This window comes from Heterodontus francisci, chromosome 24 (genome assembly GCF_036365525.1).
Source record: "Heterodontus francisci isolate sHetFra1 chromosome 24, sHetFra1.hap1, whole genome shotgun sequence".
NCBI classification, from domain to species: domain Eukaryota; kingdom Metazoa; phylum Chordata; class Chondrichthyes; order Heterodontiformes; family Heterodontidae; genus Heterodontus; species Heterodontus francisci.
Genome location: NC_090394.1, coordinates 46,273,492 through 46,296,076, shown reverse-complemented (window position 1 = coordinate 46,296,076; position 22,585 = coordinate 46,273,492). Strand labels below are relative to the sequence as shown.

The 22,585-nt window shown below is 41.2% G+C and overlaps 1 protein-coding gene across 1 annotated transcript in view; it reads right to left on the bottom strand.

Annotated features, from left to right (window-relative positions):
• Positions 1 to 20,471, bottom strand: part of rbfox1 (RNA binding fox-1 homolog 1) — a 1,351,350-nt gene extending 1,330,879 nt beyond the window's left edge. Inside the window, exon 1 of the mRNA XM_068056115.1 lies at positions 20,453 to 20,471. The gene's annotated coding sequence lies outside the window, so the exon portion shown is untranslated. The remainder of the gene's footprint in view (positions 1 to 20,452) is intronic.
• Positions 20,472 to 22,585: the final 2,114 nt, after the last annotated feature.

Below are 22,585 nucleotides of genomic sequence, written 5' to 3'. Positions count from 1 at the left end.
CATTTAGGGGATAGTTGTCATTGCATCATAACGTTTAGGCTGACCATGGAAAAGGACAAAGAGCAATCCAGGGAAAGAATAACTAACTGGGGGTAGGCCAATTTCAATGGGTTAAGAATGGATCTGGGGCGAATAAATTGGAGTCAAAAGCTGGAAGGCAAATCTATAGATGAGCAATGGGCTACCTTCAAAGAAGACATAGTTCGGGCACAGTCAAGGCATGTTCCCTCGAAGGGGAAAAGTAGGGCAAACAAATCCAGAGCTCCCGGGATGACAAAAGAGGTAGAGATTAAGATAAAGAAGAAAATGTGTGCTTATGACAGATGTCAGGTAGAAGATACTATTGAGAACCAGGTTGAATATAGAAGGTCCAGAGGGGAAGTGAAAAAGAAAATAAGAGAAGGAAAGAGAGAGCATGAGAAGAGACAGGCAGCTAGCATTAAAGGAAATCCCAAAGTTTTCTATCGGCATATAAATAGTAAAAGGGTGGTAAAAGGAGGAGTGGGGCTGATTAGGGACCAGAAGGGGGATTTAAACATTGAGGCAGAGGACATAGCGGAGATATTAAATGAACAGTTTGCATCAAGGAAGGAGATGCAACCAAGGCAATATTGAAAGAGGAGATAAGTCAGACACTAGAGGGGTTTAAAACTGATAAAGAGGAAGTATTAGATAGGCTGTCTGTACTTAAATTGGATAAAACATCAAGATCAAATGAGATGCATCCAAGGATACTGAGGGAAGTGAGGGTGGAAATTGCAGAGGCACTGGCCATAATTTTTCAGTCTTCCTTAGACTCAGGGGTGGTGCCAGAGGACTGGAGAATTGCAAACGTTACACCCTTGTTCAAAAATGGGTGTAAAGATAAGCCCAGAAAATACAGGCCAGTCAGTTTAACTTTGGTGATGGGAAAATCAATAGTCACATGGACAAATGCGAGTTAATTAAGGAAAGCCAGCATGGATTTCTTGAGGGAAAACCATGTTTAACTAACTTTCTGGAGATTTTTGAGGAGATAAAAGAGAAGGTTGGAGGGCAATGCTGTTGATATGGTGTGCATGAGGCTGGATTTTACTATAGATGGACGGGACCCATTTCCGCCTAGCCAGGGGATCCGACCTGCATTTTATGGGTCCCCGGGCTTTAATTGTCCCGAGGCAGGACTTCCACCCGTGTGAGTGAGGAGGTCTTGCCTCAGTGAGCTGCCGACCAATCAGAGGCCCGGCAGCTCTTAGTCTCAGCAGTTCCACCGGGAGCAGTATCCACTGCAGGGACTGCAGCCCAGGCAACTGAGAAGAATGCCATGGAGCCGGGATCCAAGGAAGGTTTTCGATGCCTTGCCCAGGGAATTGGGCGCGCCCTGACGAGGCAAGAGTCTCGAGGCCCACTGAAGGGCCTTGATTGGCCTCGGGTGGATGGGCCGTTTTCCCCCACCACCCGACCACCGTAAAGTTGGCCAGAGGCGGGAGCGGGGCGGGAAGGCCTCCTGGAGCCTCCTGCTCAATTTTACGCCGCCCCCATGCCACCATCCAACCCGCTGGGGCGGCGTAAAATTCAGCCCATGTACTTTCAAAAGGTGTTTGATACAGTGCCACACAACAGACCTTGTAGCTCATGGAATAAAAGGGACGGTAGTAACAGGAATATGAAATTGGCTGAGTGACAGAAAACAAAGAGCAGTGGTTAATGGATGTTTTTCGGGCTGGAAGAAGGTTTGTAGTGGAGTTCGCCAGGGATCAGTGTAGGGACCCATGCTTTTCTGATATATATTAATGACCTAGACATTGGTGTACAGGGCACAATTTCAAAGCTTGCAGAATATACGAAACCTGGAAGCATTGTGAACTGTGAGGGGGATAGCACAGAACTTCAAAAGGACATAGACAAGTTGGTGGAATGGGCAGACAGGGGGCAGATGAAGTTCAATGCATAGAAATGTGATGTGATTCATTTTGGCAGGAAGAACATGGAGAGACAATATAAAATAAAGGGTACAATTCTAAATGGGGTGCAGAAGCAGAGGGACCTGGGTGTATATGTGCATAAGTCATTGAAGGCGGCAGGTCAGGTTGATAGAGTGGTTAATAAAGCATACAATATCCTGGGCTTTATTAATAGGGTCATAGCGTACAAGAGCAAGGAAGTTATGTTGAACTTGTATAACACACTAGTTCGGCCTCAGCTGGACTATTGCGTCCAGTTCCGGGCGCCGCGCTTTAGGAAAGATGTGAGGGCACTGGCGAGAGTACAGAAAAAATTCATGAGAATGGTTCCAGAGATGAGGAATTTCAGTTATGAAGATAGACTGGGCGGCACAGTGGCACAGTGGTTAGCATCGCAGCCTCACAGCTCCAGCGACCCGGGTTCAATTCTGGGTACTGCCTGTGTGGAGTTTGCAAGTTCTCCCTGTGTCTGCGTGGGTGCTCCGGTTTCCTCCCACAAGCCAAAAGACTTGCAGGTTGGTAGGTAAATTGGCCATTACAAATTGTCCCTAGTATAGGTAGGTGGTAGGGAAATATAGGGACAGGTGGGGATGTGGTAGGAATATGGGTTTAGTGTAGGATTAGTATAAATGGGTGGTTGATGGTCAGCACAGACCCGGTGGGCCGAAGGGCCTGTTTCAGTGCTGTGTCTCTAAACTAAACTAAAACTAAACTAAGTTAGGACTGTTTTCCTTGGAGGAGATGGCTGAGAGGTGATTTAATAGATGATTAATAATAGATTTAAAATCATAAGGGGTCTGCACAGAGAAGATAGAAACTGTTCCCACTCGTGAAAGGATCGAGGACGAGAGGGCATAGATTTAAAGTATTTGGTAAGAGAAGAAAAAGTGACATGAGGAAAATCTTTTTCACGCAGTGAGTGGTTAAGGTCCGGAATGCACTGCCTGAGAACCTGGTGGAGGCAGGTTCAATTGAAGCATTCAAAAGGGAATCAGACTGTTTTATGAAAAGGAAGAATATGCAGGGTTATGGGGAGAAGGCGAGGGAATGGAAAGGAGGAATCGCTCTTTCAGAGAGCCAGTACGGTCATGATGGGTCGAATGACCTCCTTCTGCACAGTAACGATTCTGTGATTCTGTGACAAGTTTACAAAGGCTGTTTCCAATTTGTATGTGGACAGCAGTTTATCTTGGAAAAAAGATGACTCCAAAGTGAGACAAAAGCATGAGATTTTGCAGACTGGAAGTGCACACAGATATAACACACAATATATTACTGTTTGCTATAGCTCTATGCTATAGGGCTCAGTGGGTACATTTGTGGCAATATATCAACTCTCCTTGCATATTGGCCACCCATCATGTGGTTTCAATGCAGCTTTTTCTGTCCTACTTCCAAAGAAAAAGAAAAATTAAATTGGAAATAATATAAGTATAAACATTCAATGACCTGGCACAAATACAGGTTCCACAAAGCCCACACTTCTAAAAAGTTATTTTAACTCAATATAAAAGATGCCAAATCCTAGACGACTCCCACTGAAACTGCTTGAAAGGCAGCTGTAGCACAAACTAGGTAACTAGAATCAAACTAACTAATGGCAGGCAACATTTTCCTTGCTGTTACTATACTTTATTCACTCCTGTTAATGAAGAAGTATAAAGTTGATGACTGACCAACAGGATAGAAAATCTACCCACTCAAGTGTGGTACAGAATTATACATCAAGTATATAGTCCCTGAACTAATTGGGCAAAATATTGATGCCATAAAGAGTAATTAAGCCCATCAGTTAAAACATAACTTGATGGTTGTTTAATTAACAAAGGTTTGACTGTCGAAAAATAATTCATTTGTACTTATGTAGTTTGTAAAAATTAATTTTTATCTTATTAAAACTGGAAAGAGTTGTCAATGCAATAATGTCACATTTCAAAGTACTCTGCAACAGGCAGCTTTTCAAGGCATGAAGGGCACTTTCTTTCAATTTCATTCAGGTCTTTCCCATCACAGACAAATAGGTCAGCTATTACCAGGAACAGGTATGAAAATGACTCACATTCCTGTGGCTTTCAAACAACAGGAGTTCTTTTGAAAATTATGTTGTAGCAATTATATACAGGAGAGCCCTCAGAAAAAGAACATTTTGATCTGACTTGCATTACACCCCACAGTATCTTATTGTAAACTCTTTGTACTTTGCTCAGCCATCATATGGTGCTGCCTGCATGTTACATTATCTTTCATCATCTCTATCATCTATAAATCCATAATATAACAGGAAAAGACTGCATGAAAACCACTCATTTCAATTTTGTGATTCATGTGCACAGTTGTATCTCATCATGCACAGATGAGAACTCCCATATATCTGATCCTGTATCCCAACAGAAAGATAAATGCAGCACTGTATGAGCCTACAGAAGAAAAATCAACTATGAAGGATTTCAAATCTAAGTAACTGGCCACTTATCCAATAAGTGTGCCCTCCTAAATCACTCCTTTAATTTGTTAATTTTTCTGCCATATCTGCTGTCAATTAATGATGCAAAGCTCTTTGCTGAGATATTTTCCCCTCTCTAGCAGTGAGATTTATTGTATGGAGGAAGGAAAGAACAGTTGGGAACCTCTCTTTATCAAGTCTATTTACTTCATTCTGTTCTATATTCTTGTTCAGCCATTTCTTTTTAACTTAGCATTCAACAAATGCAAAGAACAATAACATTTTCTCGTTTCACAATTTATAATCAGAAGCTCATTGTCCCATGCTTCTATGTCGACATGGATACAGTTCAGATTGATTATCAATAACTTCCCCTCTGTATGTAACGCAGTGTTTAAATACATAATGAAATATCCCTGAAGGCAAAAAGGTGAACTTAACTTTTGTTTCAACATTAAAATCCATTTTACTAGATGGGCTTCATGAAAGACAATGAAAACAATTGTTACGAAAGTGCCTTTGTGTTTTGTTAGGATTCATTTTTGAAAGATTGAAGAAATGTTAAACTTAAGTGTTTTCAGAGGAGGTCATGTAAAAGCCACTTGACTTTGAAAAACAGCCCCTGGAAATGTTTTTAAAAGGGGCACTGGGAGGCCTTGTGAGGAAAACAAGCCTTTCTGGGAAACCACCTGACTTCCAGCTCAATAAACAACACAGAACTTTGGACACCTGGAGAAGTTGTTTACAAAGAAGTGACAGGTTAAGATTGATTGAGGTCAAAAGGTTGACCTCCTGTTGTTGGTTTTGCTTTTGAATTGTTTTAAGTTGGGGCTGAACTGTATAAAAAGGGAGAGAATTTCCATGGACAGAAGAGAACTTCCAAGGAGAGAAGAGAATTCCCAAGGAAGGAGAGAAGATCACAACCCAGCTCAGCTTTCCAGCACCTCTCTAAAAGACCTTGAGAAGTTAATTGTGTCAACTCACCTCGTCTCCTGTCTTTGAAGAAAGCCTACTAAATGAATTCTCAATGCTACCTGAAAAGGACTGTTCTGAAAGATCCCAGTGACCTATCCACGTGTACTAGGAGGCAAGACTGTATGGCAGTTTTGGAGCACAACATATCTCTTCTGCTGTTTCTTCAAGAATGAGCAAGTATTTAGTCCAAATTTATTTTGTCTGTAATAGAGCTCAAAAAACAAAAAAATATTTTTCTAGTTAACGGGTATGTGTGTGGAGAGTGTGAGGGGCTAAGGTAAAAAGGGAACTTTAATATTTCAATCTGTGTGTTTATGCTTTACTTCATTACTGGTTAAGACTTGTTTTCTAATAAACTGATAATTTTGTTGTTTATTAAATAAACCTGTTTGGTGTGTTTTATTCTAGCATAAAAATAGAGTCTATGATTGACCGTATCGGTAAGTGGGAAAAAATTTAAATATAGGTTGCGACCCGTGGAGAAGTGGAACTAGAATAAACAGAGCACTCCCTCCTGCCTCGGTTGTAACACAATGAACACAATGATGCACCTTTATTCTGATTAGGTACTCTTACTAACAATGATCTAGTTCTCAGGGATACACACTTAAGAGGACTCTGTTCATAAAATATGCTGCAATACAACAAATTGTAAAAGTGTTTATATTTCCAATAATTGAGCAGATTAAACAGTTTGGAGAGTCCCATTTACACAACAGATTCAAGCACAGAGACCAATTACTGAAAATGTATGAATTCAGACTGCAGAGTTATACATTCTGGAGAAAATTACCATTATTAAACACTTAAAAGAGACAGCCATTGAAGCATTTTGTGATTTTACAAAGCTAACCACTTAATGCAGAAAGTACACTACGCAAATTATACATACTGGATTAGATGTATCACTTATTATACAAAACTTTGAGAATTTATAAATTTGTACTGATAAAATGTCAGAAGAGCTTGCACAAATGAATTACCTGCTATTGGTGCATAAAACACTGCTTCAAGAAACACTAACCTGTGTGAGGGAATTACTGGAGTGAATGTGGAGGCATTCTTTGTACTCAACCAAGAAAATAGTGAGTCTTAATAATAAAGTAAGTAAACCACAGACTTAACATATTACAAGGAGTAACTGACTCACACATGAAAATAACAAGCCCAATCAACTGAATTAGCTTTTTTTGTTCCTACATTTTATGACTAAGATTCACGGTAGTTTAAGAACCCACGTTTTCAGCTGACGGATGATTCTTTCACTTTGAATTCTGGAGCTTGTGTTTGATGTCAAATGCAAGATTGTGTCCTTTTCAGTTCGGTAATTTCTATCTGGTCTGTCAAGGTGGAACCTCCAATAACTCAGATTTTGCTTTCTCATCGTGTACAATGGACATGAATGAATTAACGGGAGCAATGTCCATATATATCGCAATCTGCTGTCCCTCCCCACCTACTATGTTGCAAAACAGGGCTATAGGCAGACGAAAATCCTAAAAAAAACAAGTTCCACCCATTCCCTGCCCAAGACTCACATGCCTCGATTTTTGAACGAGTCTCGAAATGGGTGGCCAGAGCTCTCACATGAAACAGGCAGATTTCAGCACTTAAATCAGGGTTCAATGCACATTGTAGGACCCGACATGTCTAGTTTGCACTGTGCATAACCCACCATTGGTCCTGGCATGGAGTGGGCTGAAAGAAACTGCTGCAGGCCAGTTCAAAAAATTTCTGGAGCTCCTCCTGGCTTCACAAAAATACTTGGCCCTACTATTGGTCTCTGTGTAACCACCAAACTGGTTCAGCTCTCATTGGTGTGAGTGGGTAGACAAAACAATTGTACTATCTGCTGTTTATCCATTAGTGCATAGAAAATCACCCCAACATTTTATAGGGTTAAATATTTAAATTACAATTAAATTCATCATAAATTCTGATTAGCATAGGCTATCAGAATAAAATTCATGGAACGATCTCCTTGGCTTATCACAACTATTTTGGTAGCTTTACAATAACACGGCATAATCATCTTGCATTCTAAAATTTGACTGTTGTAACTAAAACAAAAATGTGCTAAGTTTAAGTCAGGCACTGAGCTAGTCTTCTACAACAATTAGACAAGATGGTTAAGCTGTATACAAAACCATTCCTCCTGTATCATAATCTTAATGCCATATATTTATTTGGGAAAGGTGTGGAGAAAAATGTAATTTCTTAAATTTATGGGGAAACAAAAAAGGTTAATATGAAGCAAATGGCAAAGTACAAAAAGAGCAAATGTAATTACCCTGCTCATTACAGAATTGGTTCCAGGGTTGGATTTATAAAAGTTATCATTCTAAAAGAAGCTGACATCACAACAAGATGTCTATTAGTCACATTCATAATAACCATTTTCTTAACCGCCAAAACTAGAATTAGGAGTTAGATCATAGTCTCTAATTTACCTGTCAGAATCAGTGAATGCAAATGCCACTGGATGGATTTAATGATTAACGGTTTACAAAGAGACCCAGGGATACTGCACACCACCCCTGTCGGAAAAGCCAGATCTATTATAATACATCAATGCAGCAAATCTGACAGCAGAACCACTGTGAAGCAATATTATTGGTTTTTGAATTATTCAAACCGCTGCTATTACAGCTTTCACATAATGCCAGACGGCACAGTATGAGGTTTCATGTATCATATAGAACTGAACTCCCAATTATAAAGAGATATGGTAAGTGCTTTTTGTTCAAAGTGGAGATGATAATGTCTTGCTTTTTCCATTACCAGCAGGGTTCCTGATTATCCTCGCTTTCTTTTGAGCATCACAGTAATGCCACAAATAAAAAGCAAAGCTTGGCAATAGCCGTACTGTGTATTAGGCTATCTCTAGAACATTGATTCTCTAAAATTCAACTACACAAGTTGCTTCAGTTCTCCCACTCTTCCCCTTTATTTTACTGCCATTTTTCTATTAGTTTAAATCCAACATTTGAAGTAAAAAAAAGGTTGGCTATCAGTAAAAGTTTCATACTTCTTAGCTGATTGAGATTACCATGTCTCTACCTGCAGATTAGGCTGTGGTTGAGGAATCGGGAGACAGGCTAAAATGCAGCTTTATGTAATTATTTTGCAAACAGCTGAATTTACATTTAAGTATCATTTGCAAAATCACAGAAGCCCCAATTTTAACTCTGAATGGGCATCTGCATGTAAGAAACACACCAATTTCTTCAGAAATGGAGCCTGGACTATTTTGGCCTCTGGGCCTCATTTAAATCCACCCACCGATATCTCACACGTTCCAGATGGGACGTGGGAAGCACCTGAAAGTCATGTAACCAACAACAGAATCGGTAGCTGGCAAAACCGACTACCAGGCCATCTTCTGGGGGATCTCCTCATCAGAAAGTAGGAACAAGTCTACAGCTGGCAAAGCCTTGTGAGGATTAGAGAAGCACTCCTGTGCTTCCTAGCCCTGCAAAGAAAATAAGAAAAACCTAGCTGTTTGGGCCTTTCTGGCTCCGATCCCCCTCTCCACTGTCTTCCCTCGGGTGGAAAGCTACTGCTTCTTCCCACTCAGGCCATCCAATTAAAACTGCAGTCAGTTCCTGATGACAACATTGTGACATGTAAAAAAAGACCCACCAACTTTGTATGGCTGTCCTCGTAGAGCTGCTGAAAAGTGGAAATAGTCAGCTCCCAGTGGTTCCATGCAAGTAAATAACCTGAGCAACTTTAACTGCCATCCATCAGTTCCCAGCAGGAAGTTGGAGTTAAAATCACCTTCCGCCCTCCCCACCCAGCCCTCTTAGGAGTCAGAGCCTAAGTGAACAGCATTTCATTACTCAGTATAATGCAGAGCTTTCTAGTTGGACATGCTGATGGTGTCAGGCATTTCTTAATTTAGCATCCAGAATGATCACAGTATTTTGTGAGGTGAGAGTGACTGCCCTTGAAATCAAGTCAGCATTTGGCCAAGTGTGACATCAAGGAGCCTTAGTAAAATTGAAGTTAATGGAAATCAGAGGATAAACTCTTCATGGGCTGCAGTCATACTGAGTACAAAAGAATACGGTTGTAGTTGTTGGAGGGCAATCATTTCAGCCCCAGCACATCGCTGCAAGAGTTCCTCAGGATAATGTCCTAGGCCCAATCATCTTTAGCTGCTTCATCAACGACCTTTTCTCCATCATAAGGTCAGAATGTGGGGATGTTTGCTGATGATTGTAGTGTATTCAGTACCATTTGCAACATCTCCGGCCATATTTTATTCCAGCAACCGGGGTCCCAGTGGTGGGCCGGAAAGTGTGGGGGAGGGTGGTGGGTGGTGGGTGGAACCCCACCTCGGCCCTCCTTTGGACCATGGTGCAATTTTACAGCAGGCAGGCAATTAAGTGCCCACCATTGGGGACGCCATCCCTTTAAGGGATGGGCTTCCGCTTCCAGAGCTGCCAGCCAATCGGAAGACTGGCAGCTCTGCAGCACCAGCAGTGTCACCGGGAGCAGTGGCCATTGCCGATATTGCAGGAGGCATTGCAGTACGAAGAGAGGAGGAGACCACAGGACAAATGAATGGGATCGGGGTCACTGGGGGTTATTCAGGCAGGTCCCGGAGACAGGGTGGTAGGGGATTGGGGTTGGTGAGGGTGATGGTCTTCCCAGGGCGGTGGCAATCTCCACTGGGGGCGCTCTCTAGGGGAGGGACATCCCCTAAGCCTGCAAGGAGGCCACAAGGTATTACCTTGCGGTGTCTCCCCATGGTGGCATGCCTCTCCGCCTTCTACAAAATTGAGGTTGATGCAGGAAGAGGCCCTTAAGGGGCCACTAATTAGCAACCTAAGGGCCTCAATTGGTCTGGGGCAGAGAGGCCGTCCTTAGCTCTCCCTGCCCCAGACTAAATTCTAAGGGTTCAGTCACTGCACCTGTGCCTTCCTGCACAATTTTATGGGGCTCCCCACCTCCATTACTGTCCCTAGGGGGCCCATAAATGCAGCACCTCAGGTAATGAAGCCTTACCTGCCCACATACAGCAAGACCTGGAAAACATTCAAGCTTGTTCAGTGGCAAGTAACACCCATGCCACACAGGTTCCAGGTAATGAATATCTCCAACAAGAGTGAGTTTAATCACCTACCCTTGACTTTCAAAGGCATTATCATCGCCAAATCTGCCATTAACATCCTGGGGGGTTGCCATTGACCAGAAACTTAACTAGACCAGCCACCTAAGTTCTGTGGCCACAAAAACAGGTCAGAGGCTGGGTATTCTATAGTGAGTAACATATCTCCTCACTCCCCAAATCCTTCCTATGATCTACAAAGCACAGGTCAGGTGTGTGATGGAATATTCTCCACATCTTGCCTAGGTGAGTGCAGCTGCAATAACACTCAAGAAGCTCAACACCATCCAGGACAAAGCAGCCTGTTTGATTGTCACCCCATCCACAACTTCATGCATTCACTCCCTCCACCACCAGCGCACAGTGGCAGCAACTGCTTTCTGAACTTGTGCTATCAGATTCTGCATCTTTCCTTTAGCTTTTTTCTTACTCTTTGTTGCGATGTGGTCATCACTGGTGAGGCCAACATTTGTTGCCCATCTCTAACTACCCTTAACAACTGAGTGGCTTGCTAGGCCATTTCATAGGGCAGTTAAGAGTCAACCACATTGCTGTGGGTCTGGAGTTACATATCTGTCAGACCAGGTAAGCACGGCAGATTTCTTTCCCCGAAAGGGCATTAGTGAACCAGATGTGTTTTTATGACAATCAATGATAGTTTCATGGCACCATTAGTGTCGTGAGACTAGCTTTCAATTCCAGATTTTTATTAATTAATTGAATTTATTGATTCATTGAATTTAAATTCCACCAGCTGCCATGGTGGGATTTGAACCCATGTCCCCAGGGCATTAGCCTGGGCCTCTAGATTACCAGTTCAGTGGCATTACCATTATGCTATCATCTCCCCTTATGTGGATGGAGTTCCAGAAGACAGCTTACAATGTTCCATATGCAGCGTGACTGCCGTACCATGCCAAGATACAGTGTGTGGTGCTTCAATGTGCCATGCACCATGCTGTCTCAGCAATAAAACCTTCTTAAAATAATTTTCTGTTTGTCAAGAGAAAGATATTTTGCTTAAATGCAAGACTGTCTTAAGAAATGGAGCACTGAATATTTCTTAACTGCTGAAAAATATGATTGATGATTTACAAATGTTATACTGTTCTGTATTTATAACACATTCTAGAGACAGCTAATGATATAAAGGGGATCCTCAGACACTTCAATTAATTCAGAGCAGAGAGATTATAGGCTTTGGCCCTTGGTTGATGTCGTGTCTGTTTCACAAGGGTAAAATGGATGCCAAGCATCCAATATGGCGGGCGGCATGTACGCTCATATTCTGTGCCGTAGGTGTGCTGCCCAGCATATTGGTGATGCTAGAGGAGGAAAGGTCCTGGGCCCCTACTTAAAACAGGTATTAAGAGTCATTTGCATATCAAAATAACAGGTCAAACTCCTGTTTCAGGTTCCCTTCCTGAAATTGGTCTGCCTAAGTGCTGCCAGCCAGCTGACTTCAGAAAAAAACAGGCCTACATGCAGCCTAGCTGGAGGCCACCTCGAAAAAGGTATGTTTTATTAAACTACCGAACTGTGAAGTTGGTTTTTACTCCTGGCTCCAAATCAATGTCGAAGACCATTGGCGGACAATGCTTGGTCCCGGCTGATCACCATTCCCATCCTCCCTGGACCTACTTGAGTGTTGCTACCAACACACAGGAGCCCAAAATTCAAATCTGAGTCAACGGCAAGCTGCCTGCAGACGCCCAGCTGACATTCGCAGCTCGCTGGTCTCATATAAATGAGGCCGGAGGCAAAGCCAATCGCTGCATCTTCTTGGCACCAATCGATTTCTAGGCTTGTGCGTCGTCATCAACAGGCTTTTACAGAATGAGGATGAGGGCAGGAAATTGAATCAACTTCACTGGGACTTAAATTATAGTCCACACATTTTAACTTAAGCAAGATTTGATCTTGCACCAACCAAGTCTGTAAAAAATTTCATTGCCATGAATGGAAATAATTTTGAATATGGGAAGAAGGTTTATCATTTGGAGTCAGCCCAATAAAAGAGACCACTGATCATTTGAACCATGAATAATGAAGGACAAAGGGTGAATGGTTAACTTCATGATGACAGCTAGCATGTATTCTCATAAATACTATAAACTTACCATGCATCAATTCATTAAAATATTAAACAATGCACTGTTACATGCTGAATGAAAGTTATAAAAAAGATAATATACCTGCTGAGCCCACTCAATCTTCATTGCATTTTAATGAACATTGGGGATAGAGACAAAGGGATTACAACTTGCTCATTTCTATAGTGAACAATAATTTAGATTATACCTTGTTACTTAGGAATAATCTTTAGTACAGCCTGAAACCATCTTTAAAGAATTTCATTTTCAGAGCTGCCAGTACAGCTTTGCTCCGCAGTCTTAATCACACAGCTGGATCTTGTGAATCTCTACCCTGAGAACACAATGTGAAATCTCAAACTGGATCTTCGAATGAAAAAGCTCTCCAGAAGTCCATCATTGAAGGAGATTTTCAGCTGGCAGTGAGACTCAAACACTGGCCTTCAATAACAAACTGATACCCTTAGGATACCCTGTCGCTATGATGAGGGGTTTGAAGCCCATTTGATCACACTGACTTTTTAAATCTAATCCTTCTAACCACCTCAACATTGAGCAGCCAGTAGTTTACCCTAACCAAAGTAACTCCATTTTAGCACAATTCTGCAAATGAAAAGCTGATTTGAACTTACAAAACATGTCCAAAATATGGGGACTGTACAACAGAGTGAAGGAGATGGAATGACAAGCTGCACTAACCTTCTCTGCTCTAAGGAGAACAACCCCAGCTTCTCTTATCACTTCATGTAACTGAAGTCTTTCATCCCTGGTACCGTTCCAATAAATCGCCTCTGCACACTCTCTGAGGACTTCACATCCTTTGCAAAGTATCGTGCCCAGAATTTCCTGTTAATGAATGTGACTGCATCGCATTTGAACCGTTGAGCACCATGTGGGCCATATCAATTACTCCTGCATCTCAGCCAAGCCAGCAAGCCTACATTAGTGAATAGCCCTGTCTCTTGCTCCACACGGGAAATGCCATATTTGATAAAGTCAGATGTTCCCCGGAAGAGGACATCTGTTACCTGTCAAATGCAGGAAAATGCAGCTCCCTGGATGACATTGCACAGATCTCCATAGGATTATAGGGAATTTCTGGAGCTGTAAGAATTGAAGGCCGCGCTGACCTTCATCTCTACTGATAAGGCCCTGTGGGCTGTTAACTGCAACTTCAAGTCTGCCTGGAGAAGTTAACACAGGTGGTCAATTGCTTATATTGTGAAGGATTGTCTCGCATGCAGTGCTGGTCTGACAGACCCTGATACAACCTTTCCACCTTGTACAATGTCTGGAGGAGTAACAGTTAGTGTGCTGAATCTCCTGCCATGATGCTTCCCTCACTTGGCTTCCTGCTGCTGCTCCTCCTCTTCCTCCATCATTAAGCTATTAAATAGGGGAATGCCCATTGGGAAGGCTGCTCCTTTGATCTTCTGAATGTGTTGAGAGGGTTGGGAGTCCAACAAAATCTCAAGTTCAGAGACTCACAGATCAGCAAACTGGCAGATAGTAAGAAGCAAACAAATAGAAATTGCCAGAAAAAAATCATTAGGCTACTCCAAAGGTGAAGCTGCAAAGTTTGCTCTCTCCTCGCAGGCTGAGAGTAATAACTTACATTAGTATCATATGATTAGGTCCTTGCTGTCCCTAGAGCTCTTGGGGTAACTATGAAGATGCCAGAAAACTGGTGCAAATGCAGCAAAATTGCATTCTCCTGTCTTTTGCATGAGGGTGGAGCTATATCAATCAGGTAGAGAGGGTCTCGGAGGAAGGTTCATGGAATTGGCACAAAAGATGAAGGAAAATCTGCTGCAGGGTAAAAACCAGCAGAAGTGAATTTTGTTGATCTTTTGTGCTCAAAATTGGCATTAGGCTGTACTTATGTCGCATCTCCAAAAGACTCTAAGAAAATCCAGATCAGTATCTATAATGCAACTCTCATAATACACAGCATTCACTGTTCACACTACTCTATACTTCGGTACAAGGAGCTGCAAGAGAAATATAGAACCAATAAATAACACAGAACTTTTTAATAAATGTATAAACATGACAACAATGGGAGTTTAATTTTATTTACTGATAAGAACCATAATCTATGATAAATATATTACCCATATATTCCTGCCAAGTATCCTCCCTCTATACTATATACTTAACTTAAATCTATAAACCAACCTCCAGATATTCTTCAATCCTATACTTTTTGCCACATAACATACCAGTAACTTTTCTGTACCAACATTTTTAAGCCATGCTTGTCACTTAAACCGCAAACAAATTGTAAAATCCAGCTGTCATGGATTGATGACTGAATTTTTCTCCTGCTGGGTCTTGGAGACTCCATGAAAAAAGAAAAAAAAACCTCATTTTCTGGCTTTGGATTTCAAATACATTTGCGCTTTACTGGATTTTACTTATTGCTGCTCGTCCCAGAAGAAACATTGCCACCGTTGATAGTTGGCAGGCAGCTATTAACAGACAGTACATTATTTACATCAACTCTAGAGCCTAATGCACCAAGCATTTAATGGCTATAAAGAGTTCCTTTGTTGGGTTCTGATTTTTAAAACAAGCAATATTTAAAACTGCACACATTTTTATATCACTAGTAAAGGCGGAGGTATTTTAAATCCTAACTTCAATTTCCTCCTGTCAACATAAAATGCACGCTAATCACTTCCATAAAAATTCTTTCAGGTTACTTTTTAGGTTAGAGTCTCATTTGAATGTAGCTGGCGAGCTGTAGACGCCGATCGGGATGGGGGCTGCAACTAGCTCGTTGTAGGAGAGAGGGAAACTAAGTCTGCCGACGGGTCAGGACTAGGGAGCCGAGGGGTGTGAACCAGGAGAAGCAACTAGAGTTGCACAAGTAAGCAGCCTCTCACCCAAAGATAAATTAACATTTTTGAACAAGGTGAGATCAGAAAAGGCCATGTCCTACCATGACTTACATCAAGAAACAAAATAGATTTCTTTAAAAAGAGAGGCACTTTGGCTTAAGAACTAAATAGATCTAACATCAAATCTAACATCAAAATATTGGAAGGCAATTTTGGGTCATACTGCCAAAAGATTATGAGAGAGATTTTAAGGTCCACACCGAGCAGAAACTGGCAGAATATGACTTAGCACCCCATTCACTCTGATGGTGATGCCGTGTGCTTTCTATTGATGGGACCATCACTAGCAAGGCCGCATTCATTGTCCATCTCTAGTTACTCTGAGAAGGGAGTAGTGTGTCTTCTTCTTGAACCACTGGTAGTGGTTTGATACAGCTGAATAGTTTGCTAGCCCACTTCGGAGGGCAATTAAGTGTCAACCACATTGGTGTGGGACTAGAGTCATATATGGGCCAGATGGGGTGAAGACGGCAGATTACCATCCCTAAAGAACACCAGGGAGCCAGTTGGGATTTTATACCAGTTCGACAGTCTCATGGTTATTTTTTACCGATACCAGATTTTTTTTCAAAATTGAATTCAAATTCTTACACTGCTGTTGCAGGACTCAACTCAGACTCAAATTCTCCGGATTTCTTCTCCAGTAACATAACCATTATGCTACTGTTCCCAAGGTCCAGCCACTGGGTGGTCGGATGCTCACATGAGTTGGATGGTAGATTCTTTTAATATGTAAGTTGGAATTTTATGATGTACATAGGATCCTGAATGCCATTTTAGGACTCAACTGAGTGAACCACGCACACTACAAACAGTATGAACTGGCAATCCAGTCAAGGAGGAGCCCAATGGATAAGCAATAATTTATTTTTGTGTGGCCATTGCCATCCTGATATCCCTTCCCCACCACTCCTGTCCCACCCTGTCCTCAACCCCTGAGAACAGACCTCCCTCAGACTTTTTCAAATTTGGGAACTGTTATAGTTTCCTGGGCACTCATTTTCCACTAGCAATTTGCTGGTTGTTTTTAATGAGGTCTGGCCATTAAAATGAATGAGGCCTCCTATTGAGACTTTAAGGTGGGCAGTCTGTATCCTCCCCTGACCAGCTGCCCAAATGTCGTCCTTGGGTTCGGAATCTATCACAATGTTTGACTGAGTTAACTGTGATAGAACTAGTGTGAAAGGCACAGAGGGAGCAGAATTCTTAAAGTGCATTCAGGAGAACCTTTTAGTCAGTACACAGCAAGCCCAACAAGAGAGGGGGCAGTTCTGGACTTAGTTTTAAGGAATGAAGCTGGTCAGGTGGAAGGGGTGTCAATTGGGAAGCACTCTGGTGGAAGTGATCATAATTCAGTTAGATATAGGGTAGTCATGGAAAAGGACAAAGATAGACCAGGAATAACAGTTCTCCGTGGAGGAAAAGCTGATTTTACTAAGCTGAAATGTGATTTAGCTAAAGTGACCTGGAACCAGCTACTTGAATGTAAATCAGTGCCAGATTCAACAAAGAAATTGTGAGGGTTGAAAGCATGTATGTTCCATGAAGAAACAGATTGGGCTGACAACTCCAGAGACTCCTGGATGTCTAGGGGCTTAAAGGAGAAAATAAAGAAAAAAACAGCTGCTTTGAACAGATACCGAGGGCTCAATACTACAGAAAGCCTCGAAGAGTATAAAAAGTGTAGGGGTTGAACTAAAAAGGAAATTAGGAAAGTAAAGAGAGGGCGTGAAAAAATGTTGGCAAGTAAAATCAAGGAAAATCCAAAAGATTTTTCATAAATACATAAAGACAAAGAGGATAACTAAAGAAAGAGTAGGGCCTAATAGGGACTATAAGGATAACATGTGTGTGTAGATGGAGGATGTTGCGTCCATTTTCACCAAAGAGAGGGACGATACAAATCTTGCAATCAGCAAGGAGGAGTGTGAAATATTAGACGAAATTAACATTGTGAGAGAGAAAGTATTAAGAGGTTTAATATCTTTGAAAGTGGATAAATATCAAGGCCCGGATGAAATTTACCCTAGACTGTTAAGAGAATCAAGAGAAGAAATAGCAGAGGCTCTGACCATCATTTTCCAATTCTCTCTGGCTACAGGAGTGGTGCCAGTGCATTGGAGGACAGCTAACACTGTACCATTGTTTAAAAAGGAAGAAAAGGATAAACTGAGTAATTACAGGCCAGTCAGCCTAACCATGGAGGAGGGAAAATTATTGGAAAAAATTCTGAGGACAGGATAAATCTTCCTTTAGAATGACACGGATTAATCAAAGACAGTCAGACCTTATTAAGGGAAGGTCGTGTCTGACTAAGATGATTGAATTTTTTGAGAAGGTAACAAGGAGGGTCGACGAGGGTAATACATTTGATGTAAGTCTATATTGACATTAGCAAGGGTTTTGATAAGGTCCCACATGGCAGACTCGTCACAAAAGTAAAAGCCCACGGGATCCAAGGCAAAGTGGCAAGTTGGATCCAAAATTGGCTCAGAGGCAGGAAGCAAAGGGTGATGGTTGATGGGTATTTTTGTACCTGGAAGACTATTTCTATATATCAATGATTTGAACTTGAATATAGGGGGTATGAGTAAGAAGTTTGCAGACAATACAAAAATTGGCCGTGTGGTTGACAATGATGAAGAAACCTGTTGACTGCAGGAAGATATCAATGGACTAGTCAGGTGGTTTGAACAGTGGCAAATGGAGTGTGAGCTAATGCATTTGAGAAAGGCTAACAAGGCATGGGATTGCACAATAAATGGTAGGATATCGAGAAGTGTAGAAGAACAGAGGGACCTTGGAGTGCGTGTCCACAGATCCCTGAAGGTGGCTGGACAGATAGATCAGGTGGTGAAGAAGGCATACAAGATACTTGCCTTTATTAGCCGAGGCACAGAATATAAGAGCTGGGAGATTATGCTGGAACTGTATAAAACACTAGCTAGGCCACAGCTGGAGTACTGTGTGCAGTTCTGGTCACTGCACTATAGGAAAGATGCGATTGCACTAGAGAGCATACAGATTTACAAGGATGTTGCCAAGACTGGAAAATTTTAGTTGTGAGGAAAAATTGGATAGGCTAGAGTTATTTTCTTTGGAACAGAGGGGGTTGAGAGGAGACCTAATTGAAGTGTATAAAATTATTAGGGGTCTAGATAGAGTAGATAGAAAGGCCCTATTCCCCTTGGTTGAGGTGTCCATAACCAGGGGGCATAGATTTAGGGTCAGAGGTAGGAAGTTTAGAGGAGATTCCAGGAGAAATTTTTTCACCCAGACGTTGGTGGGGATCTGGAATTCGCGACCTGAAAGGGTGGTAGAGACCCAAACCCTCACAACAGTTAAAAGGTAAATGCATATGCACTTGAAGCACTGTAGCCTACAAGGCTACAGACCAAGAACTGGAAAGTGGGATGCGGCTGGATGGCTCCTTGTTGGCTGGCGTGGGCACGATGAGCTGAATGGCCTCCTTCCGTGCGATAAATTTCAACGATTCTATGATTTAATACTTTCCAACTAGGTCGATCAGGAAAGGTCATGCCATTGCTTTATGCTACTGACCCTTCTCTGACCTGTAGTTGCCCTGAACAGATCCTCGATCTACAAATCTATCCCACCTGTAACTTTGTGCATTTAAAATCAGACTTGCAGAGTAATAGCACTGTATGTTTCTCATTATTGCAGGTTTCTAACTATGATGTTGCCATTTCAGTAAAAGTATGTCACTCTTGCTCTCTAATGTCTCGTTAATAGCACAGCATTGTCATATTTCTTCAAGTTTGTGACCTGCAAAATACCAGAAAAAATAGTGTTCCTGGGACACCAGGTATTAATGGCCATATTTTTAATTTTGCACACAATGGCGTATGTGATTCTCAGCAGACCTTACTGACATTATTCATTAGACATAAAGAAGAACATTTGAAATAGGCTTGATGAAACACAGCATTTTACAATTTTTCACAACTCTTGCCTCTAACACTATTACTCAAAGGCTAGACATAGCTTATTTCTTGTTTTCTGACCCCTATTACTGCATATTTTTTCACTCACCCTGTACTTTCTTTGATGAATACAACAGTTCATATGACATTTACAGTCACTGCTTTTTTATAGAGCTGTGATCTTTCAATATTCAAACATCAGACAGAGCAGGAATCTGAAGCAGTAGCTTTTTCCTCACACAGCTGAAGATCACACACGGACTGCATTGGAGAAATTAAGAAAACAATTCCTACTAATTCTATACGCCGAAGGCTTAATTTTCCCTGTTTCTAGGTAGTTACTGAGGCAGATTGCAGTGCATACGAACAGTTTTCTACAATTTTGAACCGCATGTTTACATCAATCTGAATACATCAACGCTGCATTTGATCACAATTATAGAATTATACAAGCTACTAAATTTCCAGAAAGGAATAAGACCACAAAATTGGTAACACATCAGTGCTGCATCTTCGATATATTCCTTATTCAAAAGCACGTTGAACAACATCTTTACTAACCTGCGCAACAGAGAGAAAGCAGAGAGATATAGATATATTTCTCTGGTGGTCTGAAGGAAACATCAACTGTATTCACACCAATACCTACCATATGAATGCAGCACAAATTGAATTACTGCACTTTGCTTCCTGTTCTTAAATAATGTACAATGTTAAGATATCCACAGACAAAACTCAATATCCTGTAACTTCCAGCAGCATTAGCTAGATCCTCTAAGTACACTTAAGGTCCATTGTTCTGCTATAAACAGATGTAAAGGGGCAATCAAAATAATAAAGTTTCAGTGATCAACTTACTAAAGGCAAAACAGTCTATGCAAATATTGCATTGCCAGCAGAAATACCATCAGTCCTTCTTGTATAAACAGGTTTACTTCCTCTAATTACACATAAATATTGTGGTCAGACTTGTAATCGCAGCAGGGAGTTGGGGGTATTAGAGACTAAAAACAATCCTGAAATGTTTCTACTCACTGTGTTGTCGCCTTTGTCTGCACAGCTATTACACTCTGCCTTTGGATCCTGAAATCAATAACAACATGGATTAGCAAACTTGGCAACAATGCTAATGCTGAACTATTGTAAACCATGTTAGAAACAAACTACAGTTGGTTCAGTCAAGGTTAATGAACCTGGTTAATGAATATTTCTCTGAAGAATTTTGGAGCCGGCGATGTTTCCACAAAGAGCCAAAGAGGCGGCAAGACTATTATCAGTACATTTTGAAAGAAGTGTTTTTGGAGAAACTTTGCAACAATGTTAACATATTGCAAGAAGAAAATGTTGCAGATTCTGTAATGAACTTGCTTAAGAACATGTAATAAAATCCAATGAAAAAGAATATTCAATTGACTGTCCATATCTGGAACCGCCATTTATCGTCCCAAAGGAATTAATCACATTAATACAGATACTGTGATACTTAAAAGTCAGATGTTTAAGCTGAAATTTATATCTGAGTCATGTATTTTAATGAAGTGTAAGAAAGATGAGCTTTACCACTAACATTAAATGGTTGCTTGATTCAGGTGAATGGCACCACACAGTTTTTCAGCTACCATACTGGGTCTTTATCAGTAGATGGCAGCAAGGAGTTATGTATGGCTGCCTGCTCAATAATGAAGTTGAACCCAGCATTTGAGGGTATCAAGTTATGTATTTAGTAACAAATTACATTTATATGCATTTTATAGCCAGATATCCTAAAGAATTTCACAGTTGGAGGAAGAGAAAAATGAAATGCAGGACTTTAGCTTTATTCTGCATACTAAGACTCATGATTTTGCTCATTCTTGTACATTTTTGAGTGTTCCATAAGAACATAAGAAATAGGAGCAGGAGTAGACCATACGGCTCATCGAGCCTCCTCCGCCATTCAATGTGATCATGGTTGATCTTTAGTTTCTTTGTCCGCTCCCCATATCCTTTTATTCCCTGAGAGATCAAAAATCTGTCTATCTCAGCCATAAATATATTCAGCAATGGAGAATCCTCTGGTAGAAAATTCCAAAGACTCACGACCCTTTGAGTGAAGAAATTTCTCCTCATCACGGTCCTAAATGATTGACCCCTTATCCTGAGGCTGTGCCCCCATGTTCTAGATTCCCCAGTCAGGGGAAACAACCTCTCAATGTCTACCCTGTCAAGCTCCTTCAGAATCTTGTATGTTTCAAGAGATCACCTCTCATTCCTCTAAACTCCAGAGAATATAGATTTACTCAGTCTCTCATCATATGACAACCCTCTCATCCCAGGGACCAATCTCATGAACCATCACTGTACTGCCTCCAAGGCAAGTATATCCTTCCCCAGTAGTCCAGGTGTGGTCTTGTCAAAGCCCTGTATAATAGCAGTGAGACCTCCTTATTCTTATACTCCAATTCCCTTGCAATAAAGGCCAACATTCCATTTGCCTTCCTAATTGCTTGCTGTACCTGCATGCTAACTTTTTGTGTTCCTTGTAGTACGCCCAAGTCCCTCTGAACATCAATGTTTTCAAATTTCATGCCTTTTAAAAAATATTCTGCTTTAATATTCTTACTATCAAAGTGAATACCCTCACATTTCCTGACATTATATTCCATCTGTCACTTATTGCCTACTCACTTAACCTGTCGATATCTCTTTGCAGCCTCTTTCTGTCCTCCTCACAGCTTGCATTCCCACCTAACTTTGTATCGACAGCAAACTTAGATACATTACTCTCTGTCTCTTCGTCTAAGTCATTAATATAGATTGTAAATAGCTGAGGTCCCAGCACTGATCCTTGCGGCACTCCACTTGTTACAGTCTGCCAACTTGAAAATTCTCCATTTATCCCTACCCTTTGCTTCCTGTTCATTAACCAATCCTCTATCCATGCTAACATATTACCCCTATCTCCATGAACCCATGATTTATAAGTGCAAATATTTTAAATAGCAACAAGCAAATCCTCCAACAGAATTTTAAATGGTGAAAAATCATATCAGGCCAAGCACCAAAAAATACTGTTCATCCACAAAGGATATTTTCTGCTGACAGATGGAATTTCATGTGGAATCTGCTTTGTGCATCCTTGCCTTTTACAAGTAAAAATAGTAGTTTAATTGTTGCTAAGTAACTATT